General features: G+C 43.4%; 10 non-coding genes and 2 pseudogenes across 10 annotated transcripts; all 12 read right to left on the bottom strand.

Moving 5' to 3' along the window:
- Positions 1-440: 440 nt before the first annotated feature.
- LOC141245606 (U2 spliceosomal RNA) lies at positions 441-631 on the bottom strand. Its single transcript, XR_012309410.1, has one exon. It is a non-coding gene; the product is annotated as a U2 spliceosomal RNA (small nuclear RNA).
- A 1,115-nt stretch (positions 632-1,746) lies between these two features.
- LOC141245605 (U2 spliceosomal RNA) lies at positions 1,747-1,937 on the bottom strand. Its single transcript, XR_012309409.1, has one exon. It is a non-coding gene; the product is annotated as a U2 spliceosomal RNA (small nuclear RNA).
- Positions 1,938-3,055: 1,118 nt separating this feature from the next.
- Positions 3,056-3,246, bottom strand: LOC141245624 (U2 spliceosomal RNA). Its single transcript, XR_012309423.1, has one exon. It is a non-coding gene; the product is annotated as a U2 spliceosomal RNA (small nuclear RNA).
- A 1,115-nt stretch (positions 3,247-4,361) lies between these two features.
- On the bottom strand, positions 4,362-4,552 carry LOC141245623 (U2 spliceosomal RNA). Its single transcript, XR_012309422.1, has one exon. It is a non-coding gene; the product is annotated as a U2 spliceosomal RNA (small nuclear RNA).
- Positions 4,553-5,667: 1,115 nt separating this feature from the next.
- On the bottom strand, positions 5,668-5,856 carry LOC141245613 (U2 spliceosomal RNA). Its single transcript, XR_012309417.1, has one exon. It is a non-coding gene; the product is annotated as a U2 spliceosomal RNA (small nuclear RNA).
- Positions 5,857-12,302: 6,446 nt separating this feature from the next.
- On the bottom strand, positions 12,303-12,493 carry LOC141245622 (U2 spliceosomal RNA). The gene has a single exon (XR_012309421.1). It is a non-coding gene; the product is annotated as a U2 spliceosomal RNA (small nuclear RNA).
- A 1,115-nt stretch (positions 12,494-13,608) lies between these two features.
- Positions 13,609-13,799, bottom strand: LOC141245615 (U2 spliceosomal RNA). Its single transcript, XR_012309419.1, has one exon. It is a non-coding gene; the product is annotated as a U2 spliceosomal RNA (small nuclear RNA).
- Positions 13,800-14,914: 1,115 nt separating this feature from the next.
- LOC141245604 (U2 spliceosomal RNA) lies at positions 14,915-15,105 on the bottom strand. Its single transcript, XR_012309408.1, has one exon. It is a non-coding gene; the product is annotated as a U2 spliceosomal RNA (small nuclear RNA).
- A 1,115-nt stretch (positions 15,106-16,220) lies between these two features.
- Positions 16,221-16,402, bottom strand: LOC141245612 (U2 spliceosomal RNA). Its single transcript, XR_012309416.1, has one exon. It is a non-coding gene; the product is annotated as a U2 spliceosomal RNA (small nuclear RNA).
- Positions 16,403-16,926: 524 nt separating this feature from the next.
- On the bottom strand, positions 16,927-17,042 carry LOC141245620 (U2 spliceosomal RNA; annotated as a pseudogene).
- A 1,115-nt stretch (positions 17,043-18,157) lies between these two features.
- On the bottom strand, positions 18,158-18,348 carry LOC141245610 (U2 spliceosomal RNA). The gene has a single exon (XR_012309414.1). It is a non-coding gene; the product is annotated as a U2 spliceosomal RNA (small nuclear RNA).
- Positions 18,349-19,463: 1,115 nt separating this feature from the next.
- On the bottom strand, positions 19,464-19,570 carry LOC141245619 (U2 spliceosomal RNA; annotated as a pseudogene; the record flags this gene model as incomplete).

The raw sequence follows: 19,570 nt of genomic DNA, 5'->3' as shown, positions 1-19,570 counted from the left end.
AGAGTAACCAGCGCACATACCTGTTAGCTCAGGTGAGTTTAAAAGGCTGCTGTTGATAACAAGGGCATTTGCTAAATAGATGGTGTGTGTGCAACAATATACTGAAAGGTCAATTATATTGTGCAGCTTATCTCACCACCTGTAGTTATTTAGGTGAAAGCTCCAAAATGCTTGCCTAATATGTCTGTTTATCCAAAAGGAAGTAAAAAGGGAGAGCTAGAAAGATAGCATTGCATCACATTACATGGCAATGCAATGCACAGTTGCTGAAGTTGAACCAAAATGAGCTTGTAATCTGGCTTCTGCAACTTTGAACATGAAAAATCCAATGAGGAGAAGAAAAGCAAAGCCAAAGAGTCCATCCCAAAATCCGACAAACAAGCAAAATGAACAAAAAACATTGAATTCAATTCTTTCTGATTTTAGAAACTGCATTAAAGAAGGGGTGCACCGGTCCTGGAGATACTGCAATACCAGGTCAATGCGTGGAGTGGACAGAGCAAGCTCTTTTTCCATCTCCCTGTTCTAAAAATCCATTTAATATATGGTCCCCAGATAGGGGACGTATCAGATATTAAACTGATAAGAACAGATACTACACTTGATCTTAGCCAAAAGGCCGAGAAGCGATAACCAGAATTGGTTTCAAACTACGGAGCCACCCAAGGATCCTGAAAAGTCCATTTGTGGAGATGAGCTCCTGGACTCCCGTTAAGAAGACATGTTGTCAACCTCTAGATCCCTTACATGCCTGCACTTTTCGGCTTGCTGCTGCTGCAATCCACGCGTTTTAGATCTGCATAACTCCACCTCTTTAAACACAGCACCTTCACCCCCTGCTGTTCCCACCCGCCTCAACACCGTTGGAAGGGAGGAGAACCAATTAAGGCGGGGGGTGGGGTGGAACGAGCAGCTGTCTACCCTTAGCAGGAGGGCTCCTGATTACATACCTCTCCTGCTGCTGCTGCTGCTGGCTGTCCAGCAGCAGACTGAAGGTGGCTGCTGCTGTGCACAGGTATATAAAGGCTCAGAGCCTATTATGACACGCGCAGCCAGCGTTCCATTGCCACATTCCATCTACTGCAGGCAGGATACCTGGCTGGCTGAATGTCGCTGAGAAGCTCACAGAGACCGCCATAAGCAACAGTTTAACAGAATGCCACAGACTAATCAACCAAACTTTTTGGGTTGGGTTCTCTTTTATAGTCTGCAGGCATTAAATGAAAGAAGTCAGTGTTCCAGCAGAAGGAGACAACGTTTCAGAAAAGGCATTGTAGCAAACCAAAAAAGAAATTTTAAGCGCAGCAGAGTAACCAGCGCACATACCTGTTAGCTCAGGTGAGTTTAAAAGGCTGCTGTTGATAACAAGGGCATTTGCTAAATAGATGGTGTGTGTGCAACAATATACTGAAAGGTCAATTATATTGTGCAGCTTATCTCACCACCTGTAGTTATTTAGGTGAAAGCTCCAAAATGCTTGCCTAATATGTCTGTTTATCCAAAAGGAAGTAAAAAGGGAGAGCTAGAAAGATAGCATTGCATCACATTACATGGCAATGCAATGCACAGTTGCTGAAGTTGAACCAAAATGAGCTTGTAATCTGGCTTCTGCAACTTTGAACATGAAAAATCCAATGAGGAGAAGAAAAGCAAAGCCAAAGAGTCCATCCCAAAATCCGACAAACAAGCAAAATGAACAAAAAACATTGAATTCAATTCTTTCTGATTTTAGAAACTGCATTAAAGAAGGGGTGCACCGGTCCTGGAGATACTGCAATACCAGGTCAATGCGTGGAGTGGACAGAGCAAGCTCTTTTTCCATCTCCCTGTTCTAAAAATCCATTTAATATATGGTCCCCAGATAGGGGACGTATCAGATATTAAACTGATAAGAACAGATACTACACTTGATCTTAGCCAAAAGGCCGAGAAGCGATAACCAGAATTGGTTTCAAACTACGGAGCCACCCAAGGATCCTGAAAAGTCCATTTGTGGAGATGAGCTCCTGGACTCCCGTTAAGAAGACATGTTGTCAACCTCTAGATCCCTTACATGCCTGCACTTTTCGGCTTGCTGCTGCTGCAATCCACGCGTTTTAGATCTGCATAACTCCACCTCTTTAAACACAGCACCTTCACCCCCTGCTGTTCCCACCCGCCTCAACACCGTTGGAAGGGAGGAGAACCAATTAAGGCGGGGGGTGGGGTGGAACGAGCAGCTGTCTACCCTTAGCAGGAGGGCTCCTGATTACATACCTCTCCTGCTGCTGCTGCTGCTGCTGGCTGTCCAGCAGCAGACTGAAGGTGGCTGCTGCTGTGCACAGGTATATAAAGGCTCAGAGCCTATTATGACACGCGCAGCCAGCGTTCCATTGCCACATTCCATCTACTGCAGGCAGGATACCTGGCTGGCTGAATGTCGCTGAGAAGCTCACAGAGACCGCCATAAGCAACAGTTTAACAGAATGCCACAGACTAATCAACCATACTTTTTGGGTTGGGTTCTCTTTTATAGTCTGCAGGCATTAAATGAAAGAAGTCAGTGTTCCAGCAGAAGGAGACAACGTTTCAGAAAAGGCATTGTAGCAAACCAAAAAAGAAATTTTAAGCGCAGCAGAGTAACCAGCGCACATACCTGTTAGCTCAGGTGAGTTTAAAAGGCTGCTGTTGATAACAAGGGCATTTGCTAAATAGATGGTGTGTGTGCAACAATATACTGAAAGGTCAATTATATTGTGCAGCTTATCTCACCACCTGTAGTTATTTAGGTGAAAGCTCCAAAATGCTTGCCTAATATGTCTGTTTATCCCAAAGGAAGTAAAAAGGGAGAGCTAGAAAGATAGCATTGCATCACATTACATGGCAATGCAATGCACAGTTGCTGAAGTTGAACCAAAATGAGCTTGTAATCTGGCTTCTGCAACTTTGAACATGAAAAATCCAATGAGGAGAAGAAAAGCAAAGCCAAAGAGTCCATCCCAAAATCCGACAAACAAGCAAAATGAACAAAAAACATTGAATTCAATTCTTTCTGATTTTAGAAACTGCATTAAAGAAGGGGTGCACCGGTCCTGGAGATACTGCAATACCAGGTCAATGCGTGGAGTGGACAGAGCAAGCTCTTTTTCCATCTCCCTGTTCTAAAAATCCATTTAATATATGGTCCCCAGATAGGGGACGTATCAGATATTAAACTGATAAGAACAGATACTACACTTGATCTTAGCCAAAAGGCCGAGAAGCGATAACCAGAATTGGTTTCAAACTACGGAGCCACCCAAGGATCCTGAAAAGTCCATTTGTGGAGATGAGCTCCTGGACTCCCGTTAAGAAGACATGTTGTCAACCTCTAGATCCCTTACATGCCTGCACTTTTCGGCTTGCTGCTGCTGCAATCCACGCGTTTTAGATCTGCATAACTCCACCTCTTTAAACACAGCACCTTCACCCCCTGCTGTTCCCACCCGCCTCAACACCGTTGGAAGGGAGGAGAACCAATTAAGGCGGGGGGTGGGGTGGAACGAGCAGCTGTCTACCCTTAGCAGGAGGGCTCCTGATTACATACCTCTCCTGCTGCTGCTGCTGCTGGCTGTCCAGCAGCAGACTGAAGGTGGCTGCTGCTGTGCACAGGTATATAAAGGCTCAGAGCCTATTATGACACGCGCAGCCAGCGTTCCATTGCCACATTCCATCTACTGCAGGCAGGATACCTGGCTGGCTGAATGTCGCTGAGAAGCTCACAGAGACCGCCATAAGCAACAGTTTAACAGAATGCCACAGACTAATCAACCAAACTTTTTGGGTTGGGTTCTCTTTTATAGTCTGCAGGCATTAAATGAAAGAAGTCAGTGTTCCAGCAGAAGGAGACAACGTTTCAGAAAAGGCATTGTAGCAAACCAAAAAAGAAATTTTAAGCGCAGCAGAGTAACCAGCGCACATACCTGTTAGCTCAGGTGAGTTTAAAAGGCTGCTGTTGATAACAAGGGCATTTGCTAAATAGATGGTGTGTGTGCAACAATATACTGAAAGGTCAATTATATTGTGCAGCTTATCTCACCACCTGTAGTTATTTAGGTGAAAGCTCCAAAATGCTTGCCTAATATGTCTGTTTATCCAAAAGGAAGTAAAAAGGGAGAGCTAGAAAGATAGCATTGCATCACATTACATGGCAATGCAATGCACAGTTGCTGAAGTTGAACCAAAATGAGCTTGTAATCTGGCTTCTGCAACTTTGAACATGAAAAATCCAATGAGGAGAAGAAAAGCAAAGCCAAAGAGTCCATCCCAAAATCCGACAAACAAGCAAAATGAACAAAAAACATTGAATTCAATTCTTTCTGATTTTAGAAACTGCATTAAAGAAGGGGTGCACCGGTCCTGGAGATACTGCAATACCAGGTCAATGCGTGGAGTGGACAGAGCAAGCTCTTTTTCCATCTCCCTGTTCTAAAAATCCATTTAATATATGGTCCCCAGATAGGGGACGTATCAGATATTAAACTGATAAGAACAGATACTACACTTGATCTTAGCCAAAAGGCCGAGAAGCGATAACCAGAATTGGTTTCAAACTACGGAGCCACCCAAGGATCCTGAAAAGTCCATTTGTGGAGATGAGCTCCTGGACTCCCGTTAAGAAGACATGTTGTCAACCTCTAGATCCCTTACATGCCTGCACTTTTCGGCTTGCTGCTGCTGCAATCCACGTGTTTTAGATCTGCATAACTCCACCTCTTTAAACACAGCACCTTCACCCCCTGCTGTTCCCACCCGCCTCAACACCGTTGGAAGGGAGGAGAACCAATTAAGGCGGGGGGTGGGGTGGAACGAGCAGCTGTCTACCCTTAGCAGGAGGGCTCCTGATTACATACCTCTCCTGCTGCTGCTGCTGCTGGCTGTCCAGCAGCAGACTGAAGGTGGCTGCTGCTGTGCACAGGTATATAAAGGCTCAGAGCCTATTATGACACGCGCAGCCAGCGTTCCATTGCCACATTCCATCTACTGCAGGCAGGATACCTGGCTGGCTGAATGTCGCTGAGAAGCTCACAGAGACCGCCATAAGCAACAGTTTAACAGAATGCCACAGACTAATCAACCAAACTTTTTGGGTTGGGTTCTCTTTTATAGTCTGCAGGCATTAAATGAAAGAAGTCAGTGTTCCAGCAGAAGGAGACAACGTTTCAGAAAAGGCATTGTAGCAAACCAAAAAAGAAATTTTAAGCGCAGCAGAGTAACCAGCGCACATACCTGTTAGCTCAGGTGAGTTTAAAAGGCTGCTGTTGATAACAAGGGCATTTGCTAAATAGATGGTGTGTGTGCAACAATATACTGAAAGGTCAATTATATTGTGCAGCTTATCTCACCACCTGTAGTTATTTAGGTGAAAGCTCCAAAATGCTTGCCTAATATGTCTGTTTATCCAAAAGGAAGTAAAAAGGGAGAGCTAGAAAGATAGCATTGCATCACATTACATGGCAATGCAATGCACAGTTGCTGAAGTTGAACCAAAATGAGCTTGTAATCTGGCTTCTGCAACTTTGAACATGAAAAATCCAATGAGGAGAAGAAAAGCAAAGCCAAAGAGTCCATCCCAAAATCCGACAAACAAGCAAAATGAACAAAAAACACTGAATTCAATTCTTTCTGATTTTAGAAACTGCATTAAAGAAGGGGTGCACCGGTCCTGGAGATACTGCAATACCAGGTCAATGCGTGGAGTGGACAGAGCAAGCTCTTTTTCCATCTCCCTGTTCTAAAAATCCATTTAATATATGGTCCCCAGATAGGGGACGTATCAGATATTAAACTGATAAGAACAGATTTTTTTTTTGACTTGGAATGTACCCAAACATAGGTACACCCGTTTATTGGATAAAACTTAATTACAATACATTAGATATGAACATAAAATCATTACATTTTAAAATGCATTCGTACATAAATTGATTTCAGTTCAATAAGGCAGTAAAATTACATTAAAATACAGACAATGTGTTTAGATTGCTGTGTTCCATTCTTTTACCAGCCATTGTTTTGATAAAATTACATTTCTCTTTTTATCCAATAAATAATACATATACATTTCACTAAAAGCCAACTCTAAAACATCTTTCACAGATAAAACATCGTGTTTAAAAAGAAGGATGTTCCTGGCCTTCCATAGAGCTTCTTTGATGGTACTGATTGTCTTCCATGCGATGATCCTCTTGCTGGCGTTGGGGCACTCCACACGACCAAATAAGACAGTTTCAAAAGTAAGATCCTTAATGTTTGTCATTTTTTGAAGCAAAGGAAATATTGTAGTCCATGTTTGTCGTGCAAAGTGACAAGTCCATAAAACATGTAAAACAGTCTCATCTCCGAGGCATCTTTGTCTTGGACATCTGGCAGTTCTCACGAGTCCTCTTCGGTGTTGGAATGCCCGACATGGAAGACAATCATGCACACAGCTCCAGGCCAGGTCCTTCTGGGAATTAAAAAGATAGGGTTCATTAATAACTTTCCATATGTCAGTACATTTATTATCATTAAAATTCCCAATCTGTACAATTGATTCCTTTTGTTTGAAACCATTTAAAATCATCTTGCTATCTCTTAAGTCTTCTGCACTTTTCCCTTTTAAGTCATACGTGTTTACAATAGTTCCTAAAATCTTATAGCTTTCTGGTGTATTAAGAGCATATGGGGAACTTAAAACTGTTTCAAACCATCCATGACGTTTCATAAAATAACCTGTGTTAAAACGGATGAAATATGACCAATAACTATTTTTCGACAGTGCATTAAAACATAAAACAAAAAATCTTATTAAAACAAAAGCTCTAAAATCGGGGAAATCTTTACCGCCTTTCTCTTTAGGCTTGACCACTAACTCTCTTTTCAATTTCTCCATCTTGGAGCTCCAGAAAAAAGTGAAACAAGCTTTGATTATTTTCGTAAAGGTATGTGTGGGGGGGGGAAACACCAAACTTAAGTACAATAACAAAGGCACAATTACCATTTTTATAACTAGTACCTTCCCTTCCATTGTTAATTTCCTCAACCTCCACATACATAGTTTTTGATTTACCTTTTGTGCCACAAGATCCCAGCTTTCTTTACCTTTGTTTGTTTCGTTAAAAATCACACCTAGAATCTTTACAGAGTCACATTCAGGAACCGGTACATCATTTAAAATCATATTCCCCACATTTAAAATACAGCTTTTGTTAAAATTTACTTTAAAACCAGATCCACCACAGAAGTATTCCACTTGCCGTAGTGTTTTCCGGATAGACAGGTCATCTTTACATGTTATGGCTACATCATCCATATATCCAGTAACTTTTGCTTCTAGCCCTCCCCCACCTGGCAAATGGACGCCTCGGATTTGCTTGTCTCTCCTTAAGACACTGAGTAGGGGTTCAAGGGCACAAATAAATAACAAGGGGGACAGAGGGCAACCTTGTTTTACACCAGAATTTAAAAACACATCACTTGTCTTAAAACCATTTACTAAAACCTTACTAGTGCAACCATGATAAAATGCTTTGAGAGAGCATAAAAAACCTTCTGGTATACCCATTTTAGCTAAAACATTAAAAAGGAATTGGTGTGACACTCTATCAAATGCTTTTTCAAAGTCGAGAGACAGGACTGCCAGCTTACTTCCCCTCGACTTTGTGTCATCTATTACATCTTTGATTAGATTCAAATTTTCCCAAACACTCCTTCCTGGTATGCCACACACTTGGTTTGGGTGGATTATGTTACCTATTACCTTTTTAAGTCTATTTGCACAAATTTTTGCCATTATTTTGTAATCACAATTTAGAAGGGTGATAGGTCTCCAATTTCTTAGTTGCGTTTTGTCTTCCTTTTTGTATATAAGGGAGACCTCACCTTTCTTCCAGGAGTTCGGTAGGGTTTTTGTATTAAAAACCTCGTTAAAAACATAAAATAAATCCTCCTGTAAAATATCATAAAAAACCTTATAAAATTCTATGGGTATACCATCAGGCCCCGGTACTTTACCAGACTTAAAGCTTCTTATGGTCTCAGATATCTCATCTTCAGTTAGACTCTGTAATAAAACATCTTGTGAGACAGGGTCTAAAACAGTTGTAATTTCATCCAAAGTACTTTTCATAAAATGGTCATCAACAGATTTTGTGTTAAAAAGCTCGGAATAAAATTCATGCACTTTAGCTAAAATACCCTCTATGTCTTGTTTACCTTCCATTGATTCAATAAAAACACGATTTTTCACCATACATTTAAAAAAATATCGTGAACAGGTTTCATTATTTTCAACATGTTGGACCTTTGCATGGAAAATTAACTCTTTACCTCTCTGTTCTAAGGTATGCTGAATTTCACTTTTTAAGTCACTAATTTCTTTATCTACTTCAATCTCATGGCTCTTCAATTTATATAAGGTCTCCAATCTAGTGTTGAGTTGGCAATAAAATTCTCTTTTCTCTTTAGCTTTCTGGACCCCAACCTTCATAAAAAAATCTCTTATGTTCTTTTTCATCTTTTCCCACCACCTACTTATAGGGATATGGGGGTCTCTTATTCTTTTAAAATGTAAATAAAATTCAGTAAAATCAGATAAAACTTGGGGGTCTTCTAAAAGGGAAATGTTTAACTTCCAGGTACCTTTTCCTTTTTTCTTAAAATCATTACATTTCACATAAAAGGATAAAAGTTTGTGATCAGAAAAAACATTAGATAAAAGCTCACATTTAAAAGGCAATACATTTTTAGAGCAGAAAATAAAATCAATCCTGGAGCTACAATTCACGTTGCTCCAGGTTACCCATTCCTCTGCAGGCAAGTCTTTATTACACTCCTTAAAAACATCTGTTAAATTAAAATCTTGTATGACATTTTTTAACATAAAAGACGTTTTATCATAATTCCTACTTGTGGAGCTTGAGAACCTTTTTTCTCCACCTAAAATGCAATTAAAATCTCCTGATAAAATAAGAGGGACAGAATCATTAATAAATAAGGGTAACATATTCAACATATCAGCTCTTTCTTGCTTATCTGTGGCTCCATAAAAGTTTAAAAATTGCCATTTAAAACCATCAATAAAAGCTTTTACTAATAAAATTCTACCTGGTAAAACCTCTTGAACAGAGTCAATAAAAACATTCCCTTTAAAAAGAATGGCGACCCCTGCTGACCTGGACCCGTTTGATCCTGACCATACTGAGGGTCCATGTGCCCAATCAGTCTCATATTCTGTATAATTTAAACTGTGTGGGATGCAGCATTCCTGTAAAAAGAAAACTGTAGCTGTTAGAGAGGATAAAAAATCAAAGAGAGCAACTCTTCTGGTCTTAGTTTTCAACCCTCTAGCGTTAAGAGAAAAACCGCTAATCCCTGCCATAAGAGAAAAAAAGGAAATTTAGCATTCTTTCAAACTCTTACCTCAGCTGGTTTATATTTCTATTCCAGGAGATGAGGGATCATTGATCGTCAACAGAGAGCCCGTCACGGAGGACTCCTCATCTGTTAGTGTCCCAGACCGTAGACCTCCCAGGATATACTCTTGTTCCATTCTGTCCAACTCTGCTTGGTCGTATTGCCTGCCTCTTTGCTCACGAACCCCCATTTGGACCCCTATCGAGGCACCATCTGGGGGAATCGTATCGAGCACATGCGTCTCAGACGTTGACCACTTATTTTCAGGAGTTTCCAGGATCACTGAGTCAGCCATCTCCATCTCCCCCTCCATTTCTGAAGGGGGTGGGACATTGGCAACCTCCTCACCCTGTAAAGGCACCGTTTGAGGTTTCCCACTTCCATCCGGGGGTTCCGGTGGGGGTACTTCCTTAGGTGCCCTATCCACTCCGTGCAACCTGCGTTTTTTTGGCCCAGACTGTTCGCGCCCTTGAGTATTCCCAGGAGGATTCGAAGGTGAGGATTGGCCTGTAGCACCCACCCTCGGTCCCTCCGCAGGGGTTTCTGTTTGTGGGTTACCACGCCGTTCCCTCTTTTGCTTCGAGTTTCCAACAGTACACCATGGCTCACCATCCTCGGTCGGTATTTCCATACTCTCCCCCTCATTCTCCTCCGCGGGCTTGTCCGAACCAGCCGAGGGTTGGTCAGGGGGTGAGGGCTTTTCTGGTTCAGGGGGTGAAGGTCTCTCTGTTTGCCCAGCTTGAGCTCTCTTTGAGGTATTCCTAAAAGGACAATGAGAAAAAGCATGACCTCTGGAAACACAGTTGCTACAAAAAATTCCAGTTGTACAATTTTCAGTTTTATGGTCTTTGCTCCCACAGGCTACACAAGTAATGTCACAGTTAGAATGGCCGTATTTTTTGCATTTCCTACAGAATGCCAGCATCCCATTAAAAAAGAGGTCACCATTCGTGTTTCCAATTCTAAAACGTGCTGGGGGAAGTCTTATGCCCCCCGGGCTTGAAGGGTCCTTAATACATGTCACCGTAAATTTCCACTTACACGCCCAAACTCCGCACTCATTCATAACTTTTCCATGGCTTACCACTTTGCTGAAATAATTGGATAAAAATGAAATAACATCGCTTTCTTTTGTATAAGGAGAGTAAATTTTAACAATTACAGTTTTTATCACATCTAATTCATGTTCGACAATTTTAACACCTTTAAAGATTGGCTTTCTCTGGTAAATTATATCAGGATCATTCATTTTACGGCAAAAATCTTGGTGGATACCTTTTTCAGTGAATGTGACATCGTATACACCACGCTTCGGGTAGTCTTGGATTGCAAGGATCTCGGATTTCTGGATTGAAAAAAATTTCACAAGAAGATCATCCACAATAAAACGTAAACCTCTGTTATCTTTACCTCCCTCATGGAAGTAAAACCGCACCGTATGCCGTAACCGGGCATAGGTCGGAATTTCACCTGGATCTGAATCCATGGTGAAACAAGGATTTCCGCAACAGGAAAACGGGGATTTCCGCAACCAATAATGGGGGATTTCCGCAACTAAGGAGTCGCTGAACAATCCTAGGACTGTACAGCTGGGATCGCAACCCGTTGCCCAGGGACTAAGCCCACCTCATTATAGCAGCAAGGGCCTAAGCCCCACTACAAGAGTGGGACCCGAACCCAAGGCCAAGAGGCGGGGTACCCCAGGCACCTTCCAACTACAACCAATGCCAGTAAAACCAACACTAGATCGCAGCCATAAGGCCGAGAAGCGATAACCAGAATTGGTTTCAAACTACGGAGCCACCCAAGGATCCTGAAAAGTCCATTTGTGGAGATGAGCTCCTGGACTCCCGTTAAGAAGACATGTTGTCAACCTCTAGATCCCTTACATGCCTGCACTTTTCGGCTTGCTGCTGCTGCAATCCACGCGTTTTAGATCTGCATAACTCCACCTCTTTAAACACAGCACCTTCACCCCCTGCTGTTCCCACCCGCCTCAACACCGTTGGAAGGGAGGAGAACCAATTAAGGCGGGGGGTGGGGTGGAACGAGCAGCTGTCTACCCTTAGCAGGAGGGCTCCTGATTACATACCTCTCCTGCTGCTGCTGCTGCTGGCTGTCCAGCAGCAGACTGAAGGTGGCTGCTGCTGTGCACAGGTATATAAAGGCTCAGAGCCTATTATGACACGCGCAGCCAGCGTTCCATTGCCACATTCCATCTACTGCAGGCAGGATACCTGGCTGGCTGAATGTCGCTGAGAAGCTCACAGAGACCGCCATAAGCAACAGTTTAACAGAATGCCACAGACTAATCAACCAAACTTTTTGGGTTGGGTTCTCTTTTATAGTCTGCAGGCATTAAATGAAAGAAGTCAGTGTTCCAGCAGAAGGAGACAACGTTTCAGAAAAGGCATTGTAGCAAACCAAAAAAGAAATTTTAAGCGCAGCAGAGTAACCAGCGCACATACCTGTTAGCTCAGGTGAGTTTAAAAGGCTGCTGTTGATAACAAGGGCATTTGCTAAATAGATGGTGTGTGTGCAACAATATACTGAAAGGTCAATTATATTGTGCAGCTTATCTCACCACCTGTAGTTATTTAGGTGAAAGCTCCAAAATGCTTGCCTAATATGTCTGTTTATCCAAAAGGAAGTAAAAAGGGAGAGCTAGAAAGATAGCATTGCATCACATTACATGGCAATGCAATGCACAGTTGCTGAAGTTGAACCAAAATGAGCTTGTAATCTGGCTTCTGCAACTTTGAACATGAAAAATCCAATGAGGAGAAGAAAAGCAAAGCCAAAGAGTCCATCCCAAAATCCGACAAACAAGCAAAATGAACAAAAAACATTGAATTCAATTCTTTCTGATTTTAGAAACTGCATTAAAGAAGGGGTGCACCGGTCCTGGAGATACTGCAATACCAGGTCAATGCGTGGAGTGGACAGAGCAAGCTCTTTTTCCATCTCCCTGTTCTAAAAATCCATTTAATATATGGTCCCCAGATAGGGGACGTATCAGATATTAAACTGATAAGAACAGATACTACACTTGATCTTAGCCAAAAGGCCGAGAAGCGATAACCAGAATTGGTTTCAAACTACGGAGCCACCCAAGGATCCTGAAAAGTCCATTTGTGGAGATGAGCTCCTGGACTCCCGTTAAGAAGACATGTTGTCAACCTCTAGATCCCTTACATGCCTGCACTTTTCGGCTTGCTGCTGCTGCAATCCACGCGTTTTAGATCTGCATAACTCCACCTCTTTAAACACAGCACCTTCACCCCCTGCTGTTCCCACCCGCCTCAACACCGTTGGAAGGGAGGAGAACCAATTAAGGCGGGGGGTGGGGTGGAACGAGCAGCTGTCTACCCTTAGCAGGAGGGCTCCTGATTACATACCTCTCCTGCTGCTGCTGCTGCTGGCTGTCCAGCAGCAGACTGAAGGTGGCTGCTGCTGTGCACAGGTATATAAAGGCTCAGAGCCTATTATGACACGCGCAGCCAGCGTTCCATTGCCACATTCCATCTACTGCAGGCAGGATACCTGGCTGGCTGAATGTCGCTGAGAAGCTCACAGAGACCGCCATAAGCAACAGTTTAACAGAATGCCACAGACTAATCAACCAAACTTTTTGGGTTGGGTTCTCTTTTATAGTCTGCAGGCATTAAATGAAAGAAGTCAGTGTTCCAGCAGAAGGAGACAACGTTTCAGAAAAGGCATTGTAGCAAACCAAAAAAGAAATTTTAAGCGCAGCAGAGTAACCAGCGCACATACCTGTTAGCTCAGGTGAGTTTAAAAGGCTGCTGTTGATAACAAGGGCATTTGCTAAATAGATGGTGTGTGTGCAACAATATACTGAAAGGTCAATTATATTGTGCAGCTTATCTCACCACCTGTAGTTATTTAGGTGAAAGCTCCAAAATGCTTGCCTAATATGTCTGTTTATCCAAAAGGAAGTAAAAAGGGAGAGCTAGAAAGATAGCATTGCATCACATTACATGGCAATGCAATGCACAGTTGCTGAAGTTGAACCAAAATGAGCTTGTAATCTGGCTTCTGCAACTTTGAACATGAAAAATCCAATGAGGAGAAGAAAAGCAAAGCCAAAGAGTCCATCCCAAAATCCGACAAACAAGCAAAATGAACAAAAAACATTGAATTCAATTCTTTCTGATTTTAGAAACTGCATTAAAGAAGGGGTGCACCGGTCCTGGAGATACTGCAATACCAGGTCAATGCGTGGAGTGGACAGAGCAAGCTCTTTTTCCATCTCCCTGTTCTAAAAATCCATTTAATATATGGTCCCCAGATAGGGGACGTATCAGATATTAAACTGATAAGAACAGATACTACACTTGATCTTAGCCAAAAGGCCGAGAAGCGATAACCAGAATTGGTTTCAAACTACGGAGCCACCCAAGGATCCTGAAAAGTCCATTTGTGGAGATGAGCTCCTGTACTCCCGTTAAGAAGACATGTTGTCAACCTCTAGATCCCTTACATGCCTGCACTTTTCGGCTTGCTGCTGCTGCAATCCACGCGTTTTAGATCTGCATAACTCCACCTCTTTAAACACAGCACCTTCACCCCCTGCTGTTCCGACCCGCCTCAACACCGTTGGAAGGGAGGAGAACCAATTAAGGCGGGGGGTGGGGTGGAACGAGCAGCTGTCTACCCTTAGCAGGAGGGCCCCTGATTACATACCTCTCCTGCTGCTGCTGCTGCTGGCTGTCCAGCAGCAGACTGAAGGTGGCTGCTGCTGTGCACAGGTATATAAAGGCTCAGAGCCTATTATGACACGCGCAGCCAGCGTTCCATTGCCACATTCCATCTACTGCAGGCAGGATACCTGGCTGGCTGAATGTCGCTGAGAAGCTCACAGAGACCGCCATAAGCAACAGTTTAACAGAATGCCACAGACTAATCAACCAAACTTTTTGGGTTGGGTTCTCTTTTATAGTCTGCAGGCATTAAATGAAAGAAGTCAGTGTTCCAGCAGAAGGAGACAACGTTTCAGAAAAGGCATTGTAGCAAACCAAAAAAGAAATTTTAAGCGCAGCAGAGTAACCAGCGCACATACCTGTTAGCTCAGGTGAGTTTAAAAGGCTGCTGTTGATAACAAGGGCATTTGCTAAATAGATGGTGTGTGTGCAACAATATACTGAAAGGTCAATTATATTGTGCAGCTTATCTCACCACCTGTAGTTATTTAGGTGAAAGCTCCAAAATGCTTGCCTAATATGTCTGTTTATCCAAAAGGAAGTAAAAAGGGAGAGCTAGAAAGATAGCATTGCATCACATTACATGGCAATGCAATGCACAGTTGCTGAAGTTGAACCAAAATGAGCTTGTAATCTGGCTTCTGCAACTTTGAACATGAAAAATCCAATGAGGAGAAGAAAAGCAAAGCCAAAGAGTCCATCCCAAAATCCGACAAACAAGCAAAATGAACAAAAAACATTGAATTCAATTCTTTCTGATTTTAGAAACTGCATTAAAGAAGGGGTGCACCGGTCCTGGAGATACTGCAATACCAGGTCAATGCGTGGAGTGGACAGAGCAAGCTCTTTTTCCATCTCCCTGTTCTAAAAATCCATTTAATATATGGTCCCCAGATAGGGGACGTATCAGATATTAAACTGATAAGAACAGATACTACACTTGATCTTAGCCAAAAGGCCGAGAAGCGATAACCAGAATTGGTTTCAAACTACGGAGCCACCCAAGGATCCTGAAAAGTCCATTTGTGGAGATGAGCTCCTGGACTCCCGTTAAGAAGACATGTTGTCAACCTCTAGATCCCTTACATGCCTGCACTTTTCGGCTTGCTGCTGCTGCAATCCACGCGTTTTAGATCTGCATAACTCCACCTCTTTAAACACAGCACCTTCACCCCCTGCTGTTCCCACCCGCCTCAACACCGTTGGAAGGGAGGAGAACCAATTAAGGCGGGGGGTGGGGTGGAACGAGCAGCTGTCTACCCTTAGCAGGAGGGCTCCTGATTACATACCTCTCCTGCTGCTGCTGCTGCTGGCTGTCCAGCAGCAGACTGAAGGTGGCTGCTGCTGTGCACAGGTATATAAAGGCTCAGAGCCTATTATGACACGCGCAGCCAGCGTTCCATTGCCACATTCCATCTACTGCAGGCAGGATACCTGGCTGGCTGAATGTCGCTGAGAAGCTCACAGAGACCGCCATAAGCAACAGTTTAACAGAATGCCACAGACTAATCAACCAAACTTTTTGGGTTGGGTTCTCTTTTATAGTCTGCAGGCATTAAATGAAAGAAGTCAGTGTTCCAGCAGAAGGAGACAACGTTTCAGAAAAGGCATTGTAGCAAACCAAAAAAGAAATTTTAAGCGCAGCAGAGTAACCAGCGCACATACCTGTTAGCTCAGGTGAGTTTAAAAGGCTGCTGTTGATAACAAGGGCATTTGCTAAATAGATGGTGTGTGTGCAACAATATACTGAAAGGTCAATTATATTGTGCAGCTTATCTCACCACCTGTAGTTATTTAGGTGAAAGCTCCAAAATGCTTGCCTAATATGTCTGTTTATCCAAAAGGAAGTAAAAAGGGAGAGCTAGAAAGATAGCATTGCATCACATTACATGGCAATGCAATGCACAGTTGCTGAAGTTGAACCAAAATGAGCTTGTAATCTGGCTTCTGCAACTTTGAACATGAAAAATCCAATGAGGAGAAGAAAAGCAAAGCCAAAGAGTCCATCCCAAAATCCGACAAACAAGCAAAATGAACAAAAAACATTGAATTCAATTCTTTCTGATTTTAGAAACTGCATTAAAGAAGGGGTGCACCGGTCCTGGAGATACTGCAATACCAGGTCAATGCGTGGAGTGGACAGAGCAAGCTCTTTTTCCATCTCCCTGTTCTAAAAATCCATTTAATATATGGTCCCCAGATAGGGGACGTATCAGATATTAAACTGATAAGAACAGATTTTTTGATTGAAGCTGCATCCAAGGCACTGAAAAATGTGACCGAAGTCACACCAAAACAGCGCACGAGGCGAGGATTCATGTGGACCCTTCCCGGAGGAGAGGGTCCCCAATAAACCATCCCCATCCCTCCGAGCCAGAAGGCCACAGCGAGGGTCAGGGATCTCCGATGCTCTCCCTAGCCGAAGCCGGAGAAGAGCCGTTTTCGTGCTGCCAGCTTCCATCTAGGCTGCCACCCTAGTGGAGTTGGAGCCTGTGTTGGTTTCTCAGCCCAAAGCTGACCGGACCTCCGACCGGGTTTATAAAAATTCCCCTTCCTAGCCCGGAGGCCAGGAATAGGGGGGGTTGCTCAGAAAGTATGATTGGCAAAGGTGCGGCGTGCTACGAAGCCAAGTCTTTCTGGGGTTCCCAGTCCCAGTAAGCTTGGACTCCCACCAGGGCGCCTACTCCTGGGGCACATTGCTCCAAAGCCCTCACACTTACCCAGCCTAGTGACTTCGATCCTGGAGGGCCATGTTTTCCATCAGATAACTCTATGAGCCACCTGGCGTACTAACAAGTGCACCAAACCAGTGTGTAATATGCATCAATTTACTAGGGCAGCCCAAGGACAAAACTGCCTTTTCAAAAGATACTACACTTGATCTTAGCCAAAAGGCCGAGAAGCGATAACCAGAATTGGTTTCAAACTACGGAGCCACCCAAGGATCCTGAAAAGTCCATTTGTGGAGATGAGCTCCTGGACTCCCGTTAAGAAGACATGTTGTCAACCTCTAGATCCCTTACATGCCTGCACTTTTCGGCTTGCTGCTGCTGCAATCCACGCGTTTTAGATCTGCATAACTCCACCTCTTTAAACACAGCACCTTCACCCCCTGCTGTTCCCACCCGCCTCAACACCGTTGGAAGGGAGGAGAACCAATTAAGGCGGGGGGTGGGGTGGAACGAGCAGCTGTCTACCCTTAGCAGGAGGGCTCCTGATTACATACCTCTCCTGCTGCTGCTGCTGCTGGCTGTCCAGCAGCAGACTGAAGGTGGCTGCTGCTGTGCACAGGTATATAAAGGCTCAGAGCCTATTATGACACGCGCAGCCAGCGTTCCATTGCCACATTCCATCTACTGCAGGCAGGATACCTGGCTGGCTGAATGTCGCTGAGAAGCTCACAGAGACCGCCATAAGCAACAGTTTAACAGAATGCCACAGACTAATCAACCAAACTTTTTGGGTTGGGTTCTCTTTTATAGTCTGCAGGCATTAAATGAAAGAAGTCAGTGTTCCAGCAGAAGGAGAAAACGTTTCAGAAAAGGCATTGTAGCAAACCAAAAAAGAAATTTTAAGCGCAGCAGAGTAACCAGCGCACATACCTGTTAGCTCAGGTGAGTTTAAAAGGCTGCTGTTGATAACAAGGGCATTTGCTAAATAGATGGTGTGTGTGCAACAATATACTGAAAGGTCAATTATATTGTGCAGCTTATCTCACCACCTGTAGTTATTTAGGTGAAAGCTCCAAAATGCTTGCCTAATATGTCTGTTTATCCAAAAGGAAGTAAAAAGGGAGAGCTAGAAAGATAGCATTGCATCACATTACATGGCAATGCAATGCACAGTTGCTGAAGTTGAACCAAAATGAGCTTGTAATCTGGCTTCTGCAACTTTGAACATGAAAAATCCAATGAGGAGAAGAAAAGCAAAGCCAAAGAGTCCATCCCAAAATCCGACAAACAAGCAAAATGAACAAAAAACATTGAATTCAATTCTTTCTGATTTTAGAAACTGCATTAAAGAAGGGGTGCACCAGTCCTGGAGATACTGCAATACCAGGTCAATGCGTGGAGTGGACAGAGCAAGCTCTTTTTCCATCTCCCTGTTCTAAAAATCCATTTAATATATGGTCCCCAGATAGGGGACGTATCAGATATTAAACTGATAAGAACAGATACTACACTTGATCTTAGCCAAAAGGCCGAGAAGCGATAACCAGAATTGGTTTCAAACTACGGAGCCACCCAAGGATCCTGAAAAGTCCATTTGTGGAGATGAGCTCCTGGACTCCCGTTAAGAAGACATGTTGTCAACCTCTAGATCCCTTACATGCCTGCACTTTTCGGCTTGCTGCTGCTGCAATCCACGCGTTTTAGATCTGCATAACTCCACCTCTTTAAACACAGCACCTTCACCCCCTGCTGTTCCCACCCGCCTCAACACCGTTGGAAGGGAGGAGAACCAATTAAGGCGGGGGGTGGGGTGGAACGAGCAGCTGTCTACCCTTAGCAGGAGGGCTCCTGATTACATACCTCTCCTGCTGCTGCTGCTGCTGGCTGTCCAGCAGCAGACTGAAGGTGGCTGCTGCTGTGCACAGGTATATAAAGGCTCAGAGCCTATTATGACACGCGCAGCCAGCGTTCCATTGCCACATTCCATCTACTGCAGGCAGGATACCTGGCTGGCTGAATGTCGCTGAGAAGCTCACAGAGACCGCCATAAGCAACAGTTTAACAGAATGCCACAGACTAATCAACCAAACTTTTTGGGTTGGGTTCTCTTTTATAGTCTGCAGGCATTAAATGAAAGAAGTCAGTGTTCCAGCAGAAGGAGACAACGTTTCAGAAAAGGCATTGTAGCAAACCAAAAAAGAAATTTTAAGCGCAGCAGAGTAACCAGCGCACATACCTGTTAGCTCAGGTGAGTTTAAAAGGCTGCTGTTGATAACAAGGGCATTTGCTAAATAGATGGTGTGTGTGCAACAATATACTGAAAGGTCAATTATATTGTGCAGCTTATCTCACCACCTGTAGTTATTTAGGTGAAAGCTCCAAAATGCTTGCCTAATATGTCTGTTTATCCAAAAGGAAGTAAAAAGGGAGAGCTAGAAAGATAGCATTGCATCACATTACATGGCAATGCAATGCACAGTTGCTGAAGTTGAACCAAAATGAGCTTGTAATCTGGCTTCTGCAACTTTGAACATGAAAAATCCAATGAGGAGAAGAAAAGCAAAGCCAAAGAGTCCATCCCAAAATCCGACAAACAAGCAAAATGAACAAAAAACATTGAATTCAATTCTTTCTGATTTTAGAAACTGCATTAAAGAAGGGGTGCACCGGTCCTGGAGATACTGCAATACCAGGTCAATGCGTGGAGTGGACAGAGCAAGCTCTTTTTCCATCTCCCTGTTCTAAAAATCCATTTAATATATG

Source organism: Phyllobates terribilis, unplaced genomic scaffold (assembly GCF_046119375.1).
Source record: "Phyllobates terribilis strain yellow unplaced genomic scaffold, ASM4611937v1 Scaffold_1931__1_contigs__length_189765, whole genome shotgun sequence".
Taxonomy (NCBI): Eukaryota; Metazoa; Chordata; class Amphibia; order Anura; family Dendrobatidae; genus Phyllobates; species Phyllobates terribilis.
Note: the sequence above shows the minus strand (reverse complement) of the source record. Positions and strands in the feature narration are given on the sequence as shown.